This window comes from Arvicanthis niloticus, chromosome 28, assembly GCF_011762505.2.
Source record: "Arvicanthis niloticus isolate mArvNil1 chromosome 28, mArvNil1.pat.X, whole genome shotgun sequence".
Lineage (NCBI taxonomy): Eukaryota > Metazoa > Chordata > Mammalia > Rodentia > Muridae > Arvicanthis > Arvicanthis niloticus.
In genome coordinates this window covers 20,879,967-20,892,908 of record NC_133436.1, presented here as the reverse complement: position 1 = coordinate 20,892,908, position 12,942 = coordinate 20,879,967, and the positions used below count along the sequence as shown (strand labels likewise).

At 39.5% G+C, this 12,942-nt stretch overlaps 1 non-coding gene across 1 annotated transcript; it reads right to left on the bottom strand.

The window, feature by feature from the left end:
* Positions 1-6,100: 6,100 nt before the first annotated feature.
* Positions 6,101-6,224, bottom strand: LOC143440199 (small nucleolar RNA SNORA31). Its single transcript, XR_013108041.1, has one exon. It is a non-coding gene; the product is annotated as a small nucleolar RNA SNORA31 (small nucleolar RNA).
* Positions 6,225-12,942: the final 6,718 nt, after the last annotated feature.

The following is a 12,942-nucleotide window of genomic DNA, read 5'->3' as shown; positions in this document are numbered from 1 at the left end:
AATCCTTTGGCTTTCATAGAATTTTCAAACCCTCTTGTCCCCAAGGCAGGCTTTACTTGAAGCATTTTGAGGTTTCCAAGGTAAGCTGGTATAACCCCCTCTCCTATCACCCACCCCTCTCTGTATTTCCCTGAAACACAGACCAGTTTTCTTCTTTTCATTCTCAAGCACTTCCTTTATTTATTGAATTAAGGCCTTTGTTGTTGTGTAGAAATGAGAAGACATTTTACTGTTCCCATCTCTGTCACCAGCCAGGCAGGTGATTTATCATATGTGACAAAAAGGAAAAAAAAAACACAGTAATTTATTTTCATGGAGTTCCTACTTGTGCTCTCCAAACAGATATGATACAGTCTGTCCAACCTCTTCTGGAAGGTCCAGAGTGCTGTCATTTGGTAACATTTTCTCTTCATTGTAAGCAAAAATCATATATAAGTGGCAAAAAATAGATAGAAGATAGATAGATAGAAGATAGATGATAGATAGATAGATGATAGATAGATAGATAGATAGATAGATAGAAGATAGATGATAGATAGATAGATGATAGATAGATGGATGGATAAATAGAAGATAGATGATAGATAGATGATAGATAGATGGATGGATGGATAGATAGATAGATAGATAGATAGATAGATAGATAGATAGAAGATAGATAGATAGATAGATAGATAGATAGATAGATAGATGATAGAAGATATATAGATGATAGATGGATAGATGGATGGATAGATAGATAGATAGATAGATAGATAGATAGATAGATAGATAGATGGATGGATAGATAGATAGGTAGATAGATAGATAGATAGAGCAAATAATTCAAGGGTGAAAAAAAAGAAGAATTACTAATTAGTGTTTTAGCAATGTGTGGATCCTGAGCCTAATTTCATAACACTAAAGATGCAAAGGCAAACTTGGACCTGAAGTTGAATAATGATCACATGTCCCAGTCAGTATCCATTTCAATGAGCCGAGACAAAACAAAGACAGCCACCAGTAACCAGCTACATAACTCACACACAGAGGCTAACCTGTCACTTGATAACACATTGAACTTCTTGTCTTTTTTTTTTAGAACATCAGTGGATTCTTACCATGTTATACTCTAAATAAAAGGAAATTGGAAAAGATAGTGTTTGCCACTGTTACCATTTTTAAAGATATTTCATATCTTCAATGAATACTTTAGTATTCAAGATCTCATGGTGACCACACAGGTAGGTTGAAAGTTTCAGGACTTAGTTTAGTACTTTCTCTCAAGGGCAAACCTTCAACGTTCTCAAGTGTGGCTAAGTTCTCCTCTTAAATATGTATGCTGCCCTCCTAGAGCATTGAACAGTAGCACTGTAGGCTGTTGTCTTGAAACATTGTTTCCCGATCACTAGTGGATTGAACTCCAGGAAATGGCCACGGTACCAGTTCTGTTTCCCAAAAAGTCTCTCTGGGATGTTTTCACCATATTGAATTGACAAGGTGGCTTTTCAAAGTATTTCTATTATTTGAAGTTTTCTCAGTATTGCTGTGGATTATGGTCTGAAGGGGACTGGTTTTGGACTCGATTTAGGAAGCTGGCTTATACATCGCAATATTGTATTCTTTATGGGTCTCTGTTTGCAGCTTATGTCTTAGAAATGCAAACACAGCATCACGTGGTCAGTGTATACGTGCAGTAATGCCACAGTTAGAGTTAGACTGTGAGTAGGGAACTTTTCCTACAGAAGCTATAGCTGAAGGAAATGAGCAAGGTCTGAAATGGAGATGAAGCCATGACTGACCACAGGTTAGAATGTTTGGGGAGCTTCTGTGTTGGACTCTAGCACCAGACAATTTCCAGTCTTACCAGGGCACAGTCCACAAATTGAAATATGGCAAGAACCTTTTGTGGAGGGAGAGGCTGGAAAACAGCTTTTTGGAAAACATTCCTACTAAGTCATTGATGGGCTGGGAGTTCTGGAGTATAGAAGGCTGTCTGGCTTCCTTACTCCCACTGAAATCCCTGATGACAAGGCAAAAGTGAGCACATTGCTCACAATGTCAGGAACTGGGGAATGGCAAAGAAATGGTATTAGGAGTTTCTGGGGTCTAGTTTAAGAGTAAAAATCATACCTCTGTTTTTTTGTCCAGTGTTGAGACTTGAACCCAAGAACTTACATTTGCTAGGCAGGCACTCAACCGCTTGTTAAATAGACATTGCTCCAAAAAAAACTTGAAAGAATCATGTAACATTAACAGGTAGATCAAGAAAAGGACTTGTGGTAAGGTTTCCAAGAGTCTCAAAGTGCTGAGTCACTTGATACTCTCTGCTGAAAGGCCACATGGTAGGATGTGAGCATAGTCCAGATCTCTAGAAGTTTCTACTGTGATTAAGAAAATGATCTGCAGCTGTTGCCTTCACAGGCCAGAGTTCTCCAGAGCAGCTGTTAAGAAGGACAGTGGGATATGAGCTTCTGTTGAGGGTGGACAGGGAGCAGGGGTATGGGCAGCCACACTCTGCTGTTGTCATTAAAGGGGCAGCACAGGGGGAAATAAACATCAACCTTAGCATGGAATATAAAAAGTCAGCATTAAGGGCTGGTGAGATGTCACAATGCACAAACCTCCTTGCTGTATAAGCCTAGTGACCTAAGTTTAATCTTTAGGACTCATGCAAAGGTAAAAGGAGAGAACTGATTACACAGAGTCCTTCCTTGCCTTCTATATAAATACTGTGGTCCAAACACACACACACACACACACCACTCGAGGATGGGACAGGTACACATACACCAATAACTAACTAACTAACTAGCTAGCTAGCTAGCTATCTAACTAGAGGTATGCAATCTTTCAGCCTTCCTATTCTATAACAAACAAGACCTCAACCTTTATTTTAGAGTGACTGTTGGGATTTATGGATTTAAATCCCTTTGGATCCCTAACGAAACAAATATAGAGCAATTCACAGGTGCCTAAGAAAACAAGTGGGAAAAGACAGATGCTAGGATGATGTGTTTGGTTCTTTTGGTTAGAGATTTACAGAAATATTTGATGAGGTAAGTTATTTCTAATGGGGATGGGTAACATGAATTTTTAATGTTAGCTATCAAAGTATTATGTATACTACAATAATAGTGTAAGCAGTAAAATATTTCTGATATGTACATGGGGGAAATACTATTAAATGGACTAGCTATAATTCGTTTTGTCTTATTATATGCTTGGTTAAAAATGGCCACTCACATAATCAAATGAATACGAAATGAAGTGAACGTTGCGATTCAATTTTAAACATGAAAAATGTTTCCAATAAAATACTTATTTAAGTTTTTGGAAAAAGATATTGCAACTTGACAAAACGCATTAGCATATTAAACAGAATCTTCTGGAAACGCAGTTACTATTTCAAGGAGTTTCCATGGAATGAAATCAATCCTTCAGATCTGGCTGGACAGGAAAAACTCATCAAAACATCTACAGATTACAAATATCTATATGAACCCACACCCACAGTGATTTCATCTTCATTGTTGTTGTTTTCTTGTTTGTATTATTTATTTATTTGTACAAGGAATTACTGTGTAGCTCACACTGGACTCAAATTCTCAGCATTCTTCCTTACCCTCCCATGTTCTGGGATCACAAGTGTTTAACTCCTTGTCCACCTCAGTATCATCATAGTTTTTAGTCACTTAGGGAGAAATGGACAATGTAGGATTTGTTAATTCAAAAAATGCAAAGAAAAAGATCACCAACCTAAATCATCACAGCCAAATTAGTTAAAGCATGCTTTGTTACTTGTATACTTGGGCTATCTTTCCCTAAACCTAGAGTTTAAGAAATCAGCATTGGGCATAAAGAAGACAAGGTTTTTTATAGCTAGATGGTAAAGGGTTTCCAAATGAGGGATTTGACAGGCAAAAAAGGTAGCGTTAAAGGGGCAGAACCTAAGCATAACAAATTAGTCATAAGGATCTCCTGAAACAAAGGCATGGTTGCAAGACAGGCATAACAGTGCTGTCATGACAACAGGTAGCCATGGCAACATAGTCATAGGCAGTAATATAACCTTTTGAAACAAAGGTAGGGTTGCAAGATGGTTATAAACAAAGGAGGCTTCAATGTTTGAAGAAACACTCATAATTCAAAATTCTACATGGCATGTATCTACTTACAATGTTCTAATAAACATTATCTGACAGGTGAGTATTGACCGAAGGCATCATCTTTGTTTAAGATCTAAATTTTTAAACACAAAATAGTCAATGAGCAACCTACTTCTTGTCTGATCCCTCTCTTTGTATCAGGTAGGAGGCCACTGAAACTCTTTGGTCTGAAAGGGAACATATTCCTAGAAGCAACTTATGTATCTATCATCTATCTGTCTGTCTATCTATCTATCTATCATCTATCTATCTATCATCTATCTATCTATCTATCTATCTATCTATCTATCATCTATCTATCTATCTATCATCTATCTATCTATCTATCTATCATCTATCTATCTATCTATCATCTATCTATCTATCTATCTATCTATCTATCATCTATCTATCTATCTATCATCTATCTATCTATCTATCTATCATCTATCTATCTATCATCTATCTATCTATCTATCTATCTATCTATCTATCTATCATCTATCTTTATCTCCTCTATCTATTTAATTTTTGCAGCTCTACCTGAGTGTTGATCATTTTCTCTGCTTTTCTTTAACCCCTTATTAAACATTTACAAAAAATCTTTGGGATAATAAAAAAGCTAATCACCTAAAATCCTCTGCTGAAACTCATCAACTGATAGATGATAAAAAGAAATCAATGCTTTTGGAAGAGGAGCAGTCTACAGTATGAAAGAATGAAGATTCCCTGTGTGCATGGAAGAAGGGCCTGTCTCAGTACAGACTGATCCCACTCACAGTTTCTAACTGAAGTGAGGCAGAGACTTCAGATTCTAGCAGGTGATGCTGCTAGTTTTTTGAGCACTGCTGCTCTGAGGGAACATAGCACAGGAAGACTGTCCAGAGTGAGCCATGAACTCTGCTAAGCCATGTACGAGCCAGGATGGGAGAGCCCACAGTATCTTCACTGCTATGTAATATTGCCTTGTCTTTAGTGAGGGAGCCTGACCCTGAATAGCATTTCACACTTTCTGCCAGTTTGCATACTCATAAAGAATTTATTGACACTTGCCAAGTGTCAGCTATTGGGTTAGTCATAGGCCCATAAATTAATTAGCTCTTAACTCACCACAGAGCCATTTAAACAAATATTTATTGAGCACCTAATAGTGGCCACACCAGGGACTAATGGGAAGAGACGGGTCTCCAAGGCAGTGAATCAAGAGAGCTGGCTCCTTCTTGGCTTCTCTGGTGTTATTCATATTCAGAAGAGGCCTTGAAGGAAACCTTGGTTGTTCCTGTGTAGGCTAAAGAGCACACAGCAGAGCAGGTAGTTGGGCTATCCTGGGGGAGGGGTGTGATTGCTCTGCACAACCCTGAAGCTCAGCTGCAGAGACATCTGTCTCAACTTTGCTGACAGCTTGGTCCTTTGGGCCCTGTCAGGTAACAATGAGCACTTCCCTGTTAGTAGGAAACGGGTTGCATCTTCTCCATAGTTGCCTCTGTGTTTGGCAGCAGGGCTCCTGACGTGCTTTTGCTAGACATTGTGCCTTTCCAATAAAGACAAAAAAGAATGTATGTAAGGCAGCCTGTCAAAGCTACCTTGAGGCAGCTCTCCTGCAGTGTTTTCATCAAAAATACCCCGTGTGTTCTGCAGAGAGCTGCCCTTTTCCTGGGGCTGCAGACAGTGGTTAATAGAGGCCAAAGTGTCTCAAACATATCTAGTCGCCTACTCCCTTTAGTGCTCCATATTGTACCTGATGACAAATAATTCTTTTTTTTCTTCTGTATTTTCTTTTTTTCTCTTTTTTTTTGTAAAAGCCAAGACTGCAGGAGACCTAGAGTCTGCTGGTAGTTCTCTGTTGTCTTCTTGTGTTCTGATGTCTTCTTACTAATGTAGTATGATCATACTGAATACCAAATGGGACTCTCAGTGGTGTCTGGTTTTTGTTGCTTTGGTTTTCAGAGTCTGTCAACTTTTCTTAACCCTATAGTTTAACTCCCTACACCAATCTGAACCAGAGAGAGGGGAAAGCACCAGAAGTGGTTTCCTTTACATCATAGTGCAGATAGCAAAAACAGCCACAAAAGAGTCTAGGTCTATCAGTAGATGTAGGAGTCTGGTTTTTTTTTTTAATTATTATTATTGTTTTTGTTTTTTGTTTTTTTTGTTTTTTTAAAGCAAGTTTGAATATTACTATCTTTAGCCAGGAGCAATGATATATATTTACAATCCAAATACTTAGAAGTCTGAGACAGGAAGATCACAGCAAATTTGATGCCAGCATCAGTTACACAGTGAATTCCAGGCAGATCCAGAAACACAGTGATACATTCTCTCTCTCTCTCTCTCTCTCTCTCTCTCTCTCTCTCTCTCTCTCTCTCCATATATATATACATGCACACACACACACATACCCCCACACAAACATACATACATATATATGTGTGTGTGTGTACACACACACACACATATATATATATGAATGAAACAAATATTGGTAATTCTAAATGTGTTTTAATGGTTTTAAGGTAAAGTTCATGTTTGTTTATTGGTTTTTTGAGTTACTATACTGATTTTTAAAATAAAAATCGTCAAGTTTATAATACTTAAACCTAAAATTCCTTGAAACATGGATGCAGTTAATTCCTTTCAGTGGCTTTCTGAGGATTCAAATTGTGGACTCTGTGTGTATACTTTAAGATAAAATAATGAAATGAATGAAAGAATGTTAGCAAGTAGTTGATATATGTTCTTCATTTCTGGATAAAGAAACCATCTCTGAGAGTTGGTGGAATCTTCTGGTTCTGAGTAAGAACGTAATAAGAAGCTGTCTTTTGCCTTCCAGGACTGTGCTTCTCACTACACCTACAGGATCCTCCTTGATGCTTCCTGTTGAAAACAGAAGAGATTAGAAGAATAAAGGAAAAATAAGCTGATGCTAGGGCGTAAATATTCCAACAGGCTAAGAAGCAGTTAAAAATAACTTTATAAAAATATAGGTCTCAGGGGACAAATAACAGAAAATTTTGGTAGAAATTTTACTAGACTCAGGTAAAGTCCTCCATAAAACCTATAAAACTCATTAAATAGTTTCAGGAAATATATGTGAATCTTTTCCTGCAGTAATTTTAATGAGACTGATAAATTGAGTTCACCCATAGCTGCTAAGATCTCTAGCTAGAAGGGAGAACATTTAATTTTCATATGTGCTCAGGAAACTGTTTAAATTTATATTTCTTAACTTTGTTGCTGATAATAAAGATTATTTGATATTGGTGAATATAAAAATGAAATTGGTGGCAATAATTCTCAATGTTCATCCACCACTTTTTGCATCTCACTGAGAACAGGACTCAGATCTTCACCTCTCATGACCTGAGGTACTTCTGCTTGAATTTCTTCCCATTCACCTGATGCCTTTTTCATTCTTTCCAGCAAAAATGCAGGCAGTCATCATTCACTCCCTCTCCTCTTCACAGTGCTTTTGGTTCTTATTTTGAAACTGGAGACAGATTGTGTCATTTTCTCCAGTGCCTTGAAAGAAAATCCTGAGCAGAAAGCAAAGTGCTCAAAGCCCTTACAGCTTCACTCTACAGACACTTTGAAACTCATCTATTACTGACTTCTTCCTCATAAACTTTATTATACACTCCTAGTATGTCCTGTTCACACAGAAGTAAGAAACTCAAAGAGTTCACTTCTCAGACTAGAGGCTGAGGACTCAGACTGTTGGGTTTCAAAATCCAGCTCTGCTCTGAAATCAGTGACTTTTCTGAGTCTTAGTTTATTTGTGTGTGAAACAATATTGTGGGTTCTAGAGAACTTCCCTCACATGATCAAGAGCTGGGTGATCTGACCCAGGTCTAGGCTTCCAGCATACAGCTTCATTTGGTCCTGGAGCAAGCTCTCCACTGTTCTCATTTGGGTTCCTGAGCTACTCTTGAAGCCCAAAAGCTCATGCTTAGCCTACAGACTTGCTCTTGAACTTTCCATTAGAAGTTAAAAAGATTGTATTCTGGATTCATGCAGTGCTTTAATCCATTTTGTTTTCAACTGGAATTACTCGTAAGTTTTACAGTGTCTTCCTTCAAGAAGAAGAAAACCATCACAGCAGAGGCTGTTTCTGACAATTTTTCTATCTGCTCCACAGGTGCAGTGCCCAGCACTTGACAAGTGCCCCACATCCACAGAAACACAAGAAAGTGTTGCCCTGCAAATTAAGGTCGAAGTCAAAGTCTACCATTGTCCAGAAAGCCTTCTGGGCTCAGTGCAAAATGGTGAACTTCTTTTACCAACAGGGCTTCTTTAATCTTTTCAGGGGGGGGGGTGGGGGAAGGAACTCAAAATGCCCATGTACCTCTAACTGCAGAATGTCACATAGTCCTGGTTAAGATTCCATGTTCTACTTCATTCCTCCTGATAAGAACCCATTCATCTAGCACATAGGAGATTTCTAAAATGCCTCTCTATGCTAATGAGGCATTTCTATACCTTAAGCCTTCAGCCAATGACTGTTGCCCATACTTGATATTCTGGCCCTGTCCCCAAAACTGTATAGTACTTGAATCACCCCAAGTAAAGTGATCTATCTTATCGCAACTCATCCCAGTGTCATCATTAACTTTCATCATACTCACAGGGCTTCCAACCCCACCTCCATCACCACCAACCTGCCCCCACTGATATTGGTTAGTAATCCCAGAGGAGGCACAGAAAGAGATATATCCATCATTGCTTTAGGTTCCAATTCACACGCCATAGGAAAGAGGTCTGAACTGAGACTTCGACTCTTTTATCCCTATGTAAAAGTTAATTCTGTTTATCCCATAACTATGTGTTAATTATCTAGCATTTGCAGTCTTCCAGGCAATAAGGACACAGTAATTTAAAAGAGGAAGAAAAAAAAAATAACTTACAATATGACCTCCTCCCCAAGGACTAGTTTTCATTATAGAAGAAGGCATCATGCAAGCTTCTAAAGAAGAGAAGAAAGCAACAGTCCTACCCAGCTATGATGCTTATGAACCACTGTGAGGAACATAGCAGGATAACCTTAAGGATGTAAGAGTGGCACACATACCTTAGTGGCAACCAACAAGTCTCTAATTGGAATTAATGCTTATTCATCAAGAGAAAAATATTTTCTGCTAGAAACCTTGAGTAGTGAATTACGGATTTTGGAGGAGAACCTAAAATCAATGCTTTACTAAACTAGCATAATCCTGAGCTAAATTCTAAATATTTGTCCTTATACTCATAATAAATAGATTCCTCACCCCTCTGCCACAGATGGAGATCAGTAAGGAAAACCACAACCAAACATATTACATAGTTGTGGAGCTCAGTTCACATCCACAAAACAATTCCAACAGTTAAGGCTTGGGGATCATTTTGGAAAAGGAGTTGGTAAGAGCCAGAGGGTCAGGAAGTTTGTTCTAAAACTTTGTCTCCTTGTAATCTCAGAAGTTACAACCATAAAGTCTCACCAATGACTGCCTGAACATGAGCTGAACAAAGACAATAAAAGAAAGAGTAAAGTAGATGGGGGAAAGCCCCCAAAGGACTCAACCTTACACAAAGAGCTATAGGCAACTAAGAAATGTTCAGAGAGGGAGAAATAGCCTTTTTCAGGAAAGAGTACACCAATTGGTTACCCAATATCAAATCAGGACTGATAAACATACATACAAGTAACATTATACAGACCAAAAATAATGAATTTGAAGAGAGCAAGGAGAAGTATATGGGAGGGTCTGAAAGAGACAAGAGAAAGAGGAAATGATGTAATTATATTATAATATCAAAAATAAAAGAAGGAAGGAAGAAAAAAAGATGTACATCTTACCATCAATGAACTTTTTTTTTTTTTTTTTGGTTTTTCGAGACAGGGTTTCTCCGTGTATCCCTGGCTGTCCTGGAACTCACTCTGTAGACCAGCCTGGTCTCAAACTCAGAAATCTGCCTGCCTCTGCCTCCCAAGTGCTGGGATTAAAGGCGTGAGCCCCCACCGCCCGGCCAATGAACTATTCCTATAAATGGGAAAAATTGAGAAAGATTACTAAGATGGCAAGTTCCAGAAGAGGAAAACAAAAAGCAAGAAAGATGGGCAGATAAAATATGCTGTGTTAACTCTCATTTTGAAGGTAGACTTCATTGAGTGTAGGTAAAAATCTGCTGGGAAACACAGGTTACTGTACTTGCTTGGTTGCATGGGTGATCGAGTCCCATGTTGGTTGAGCCATCTTTTGTCAGGAGTGGATGTCTCAGGGTAGGAAAGGTGGGCCCAGGGCTCTCAGTGAGAATCTCCGTTCTGGGCCCTAGTCATCAGGGAGTGATCGAGCAGCAGGATGAAGACTGTGAGGGCACATGGTGACAGATCCATGTGCCGAGATTGGCTGCCATCTTGGGGTCTTTGGACACATGGCAGGATGGAGGCAGGAAGCACGTGGTTCACTGAGAAGGGAGAGCTCTGGCGCCAAGCCTCATGGGAAGTATACCTGCTTAGCAACTTGGCCAGGATGGTTCTTGTAGACTTGTGGGTGTTCATGGTCCACGTTGATATGCCAGCTGTAGGTAAAAATCTGCTGGGAAACACAGATAATTCCTCATGCCATGCTGTGTGCAGTTGGCTGGGAATGCCCTGGGTTCCTCCAGCTGCCAGCTGTAGGTAAAAAATGGCTGGTGCAGAAAGCAGAGAGTTCCTCTAGGACAGGCTGTGTGTAGTTGGCTGGGAATGCTCTGGGTTCCTTCAGCTGGAAGTTAGGCCCGGCTGCTCACTAAAGGCCTCTCCACAGTTCCTCATGGCATGGCCCCAACACACAAGGAAGTCCTTGGGTTTCCAAAACCGGTTTATTGGCATGATGGATGGTGGATGGATCTGGATGCACACCCCATAAAACCCAGGGCGGACCTGAGTTAAATAGGGAGGGGAAAGAGGGGGGAGGGGCTGGGGAGGAATGCTTAATTGGCTAGACCCTCTGGCCTTCAGGTACCTTATTAGTATGTAAATCTCTCTAGGGCCTGGGGCCTGTTTATCATGCCCACCTGTGTATGTGACACAGGGTGCAGGTTGAATGGAGATTAAACCGTGTCTGGGTTCTGGGGGCATGGCTGAACCCACAACTCAAGAACCAGGATATCTTTCTACGGCCTGACAATTGAGGATGACACTCTAGCAAAGACTAGAAGGAAACTTGCACCTATCCAGAAAGTTTGCTGGGAAGAGGAACAGCTATGTGCAAGCATATTTCAGGGAGTTCTGAGGTGCAGAGGAACATAAAGCCAAGCACCAGAGTAAAGTTAGAGGTGTCTGGAGTCAGATCTCATACAGACAATGGAGTTCATGCCATTTTAGTATTACAGTTTTTCTCTACCATAGGCCATCCCTAAGATCAGTCTCTTCCACACTATCAGAGAAAATTTGGAGTCTTAGTTTCTGTCAGTCTCTGCTCTGTATCTTTTGCTAATAGTTCTGAATGTTCCATCTGTGTTAACAAATTATCCTTTGATGCACAAACACATCTTCTTGTTTCCTTGCCTGAGAAGATATTTATCAGTTCTTCAGTTGGCCATTCTATGACAAGAGTTATAGCACACCTTGGAAACTACGCCATCAGATACCTTTTACTATTTTATGGACTCTGCCAGACTCACCTCCACTGAGGTCTTTTAGCATTCCCGAGATGCTGATGGTGACTTCTCCCTCACTTATTTATGCCTTTGACATTTCTTTTTTGGTTGTTCAACACAGGGCCAAAACTTCTAGGCTTCTGCACTATCAAGACTTCTGGGCTACCACCATATCTCTATTCTCAAGCTACTATCTCTTAATCATTTTGCTGTTTCTACTCTTCAAAATTTGGATCTTATTTTGAATGAAGAAACAGTCTATCTTCTTTATTGTTTATTTGCAAGTTTCCTTAAAGTTTCTGAAAGACAAAAAGACCATATAATCATTCTGGGTGTCATCTGTCTAAATTTGTAGTCTCCAAATTTTAAGAGATTATTAAACCTGCTTGCAAATTAGCTATATTTTTTTCACTTTATTTTCCACAAGTGACAAAGATAGCCTTTAATCAAAGTAAGAAGGCCACAGGGCTATGTAAATTTTAATTAAAGAAACAAACAAATGTATTACTAAGCCAATAGATGCAAAATATCAAAACTCAAAATGGAATAAGGACCTGTAGTGCAAAAGTCTTTTGGATCATTCTTTTCAATAAGCAGATTCCCTTTCAGAATCTAATCTGTCTTAAATTTCTTACATATTCATGAAGAGATGTGTTATGAAATATAGACACATACCTTCATGTATATGCCTGTAAACACAACGCATAATTGGTTGTGTTTGGATACTATAGTAAGTAGTTACTTTTTGTTGCTGTAATAAATACCAGACCAAAAGCAACTTAGGGAAGAGAGAGCTGATGTTTTGCTTGTGGTTCCAGAAGGGGAGTCCAGAGTAGTGGGCAGCATATAACAACAGGAGCAAAAAGCCAATTAATAACATCTTCAACTCTAAAAAATGAAGTAAAGAGAGCAAACTGCAAGTGGGCCAAGGTGCTTAACACAGATGCAGATACTCACAGCCAACCATTGGATTGAGCCCAGGAACCCCAATGGAAGAGCTAGGGGAAGGACTGAAGGAGCTGATGGGGATTGAAACCCCCTAAGAACAATATCAACTAAGTGGACCACCCAAAGCTCCCAGGGACTAAACCACCAACCAAGGAGTACACATGGAGGGAGCCAGGACTCCAGATACATATGTAGCAGAGGATGGTCTTATCTGACATCAATGGGAGGGGAGGCCCTTGGTCCTGTGGGGGCT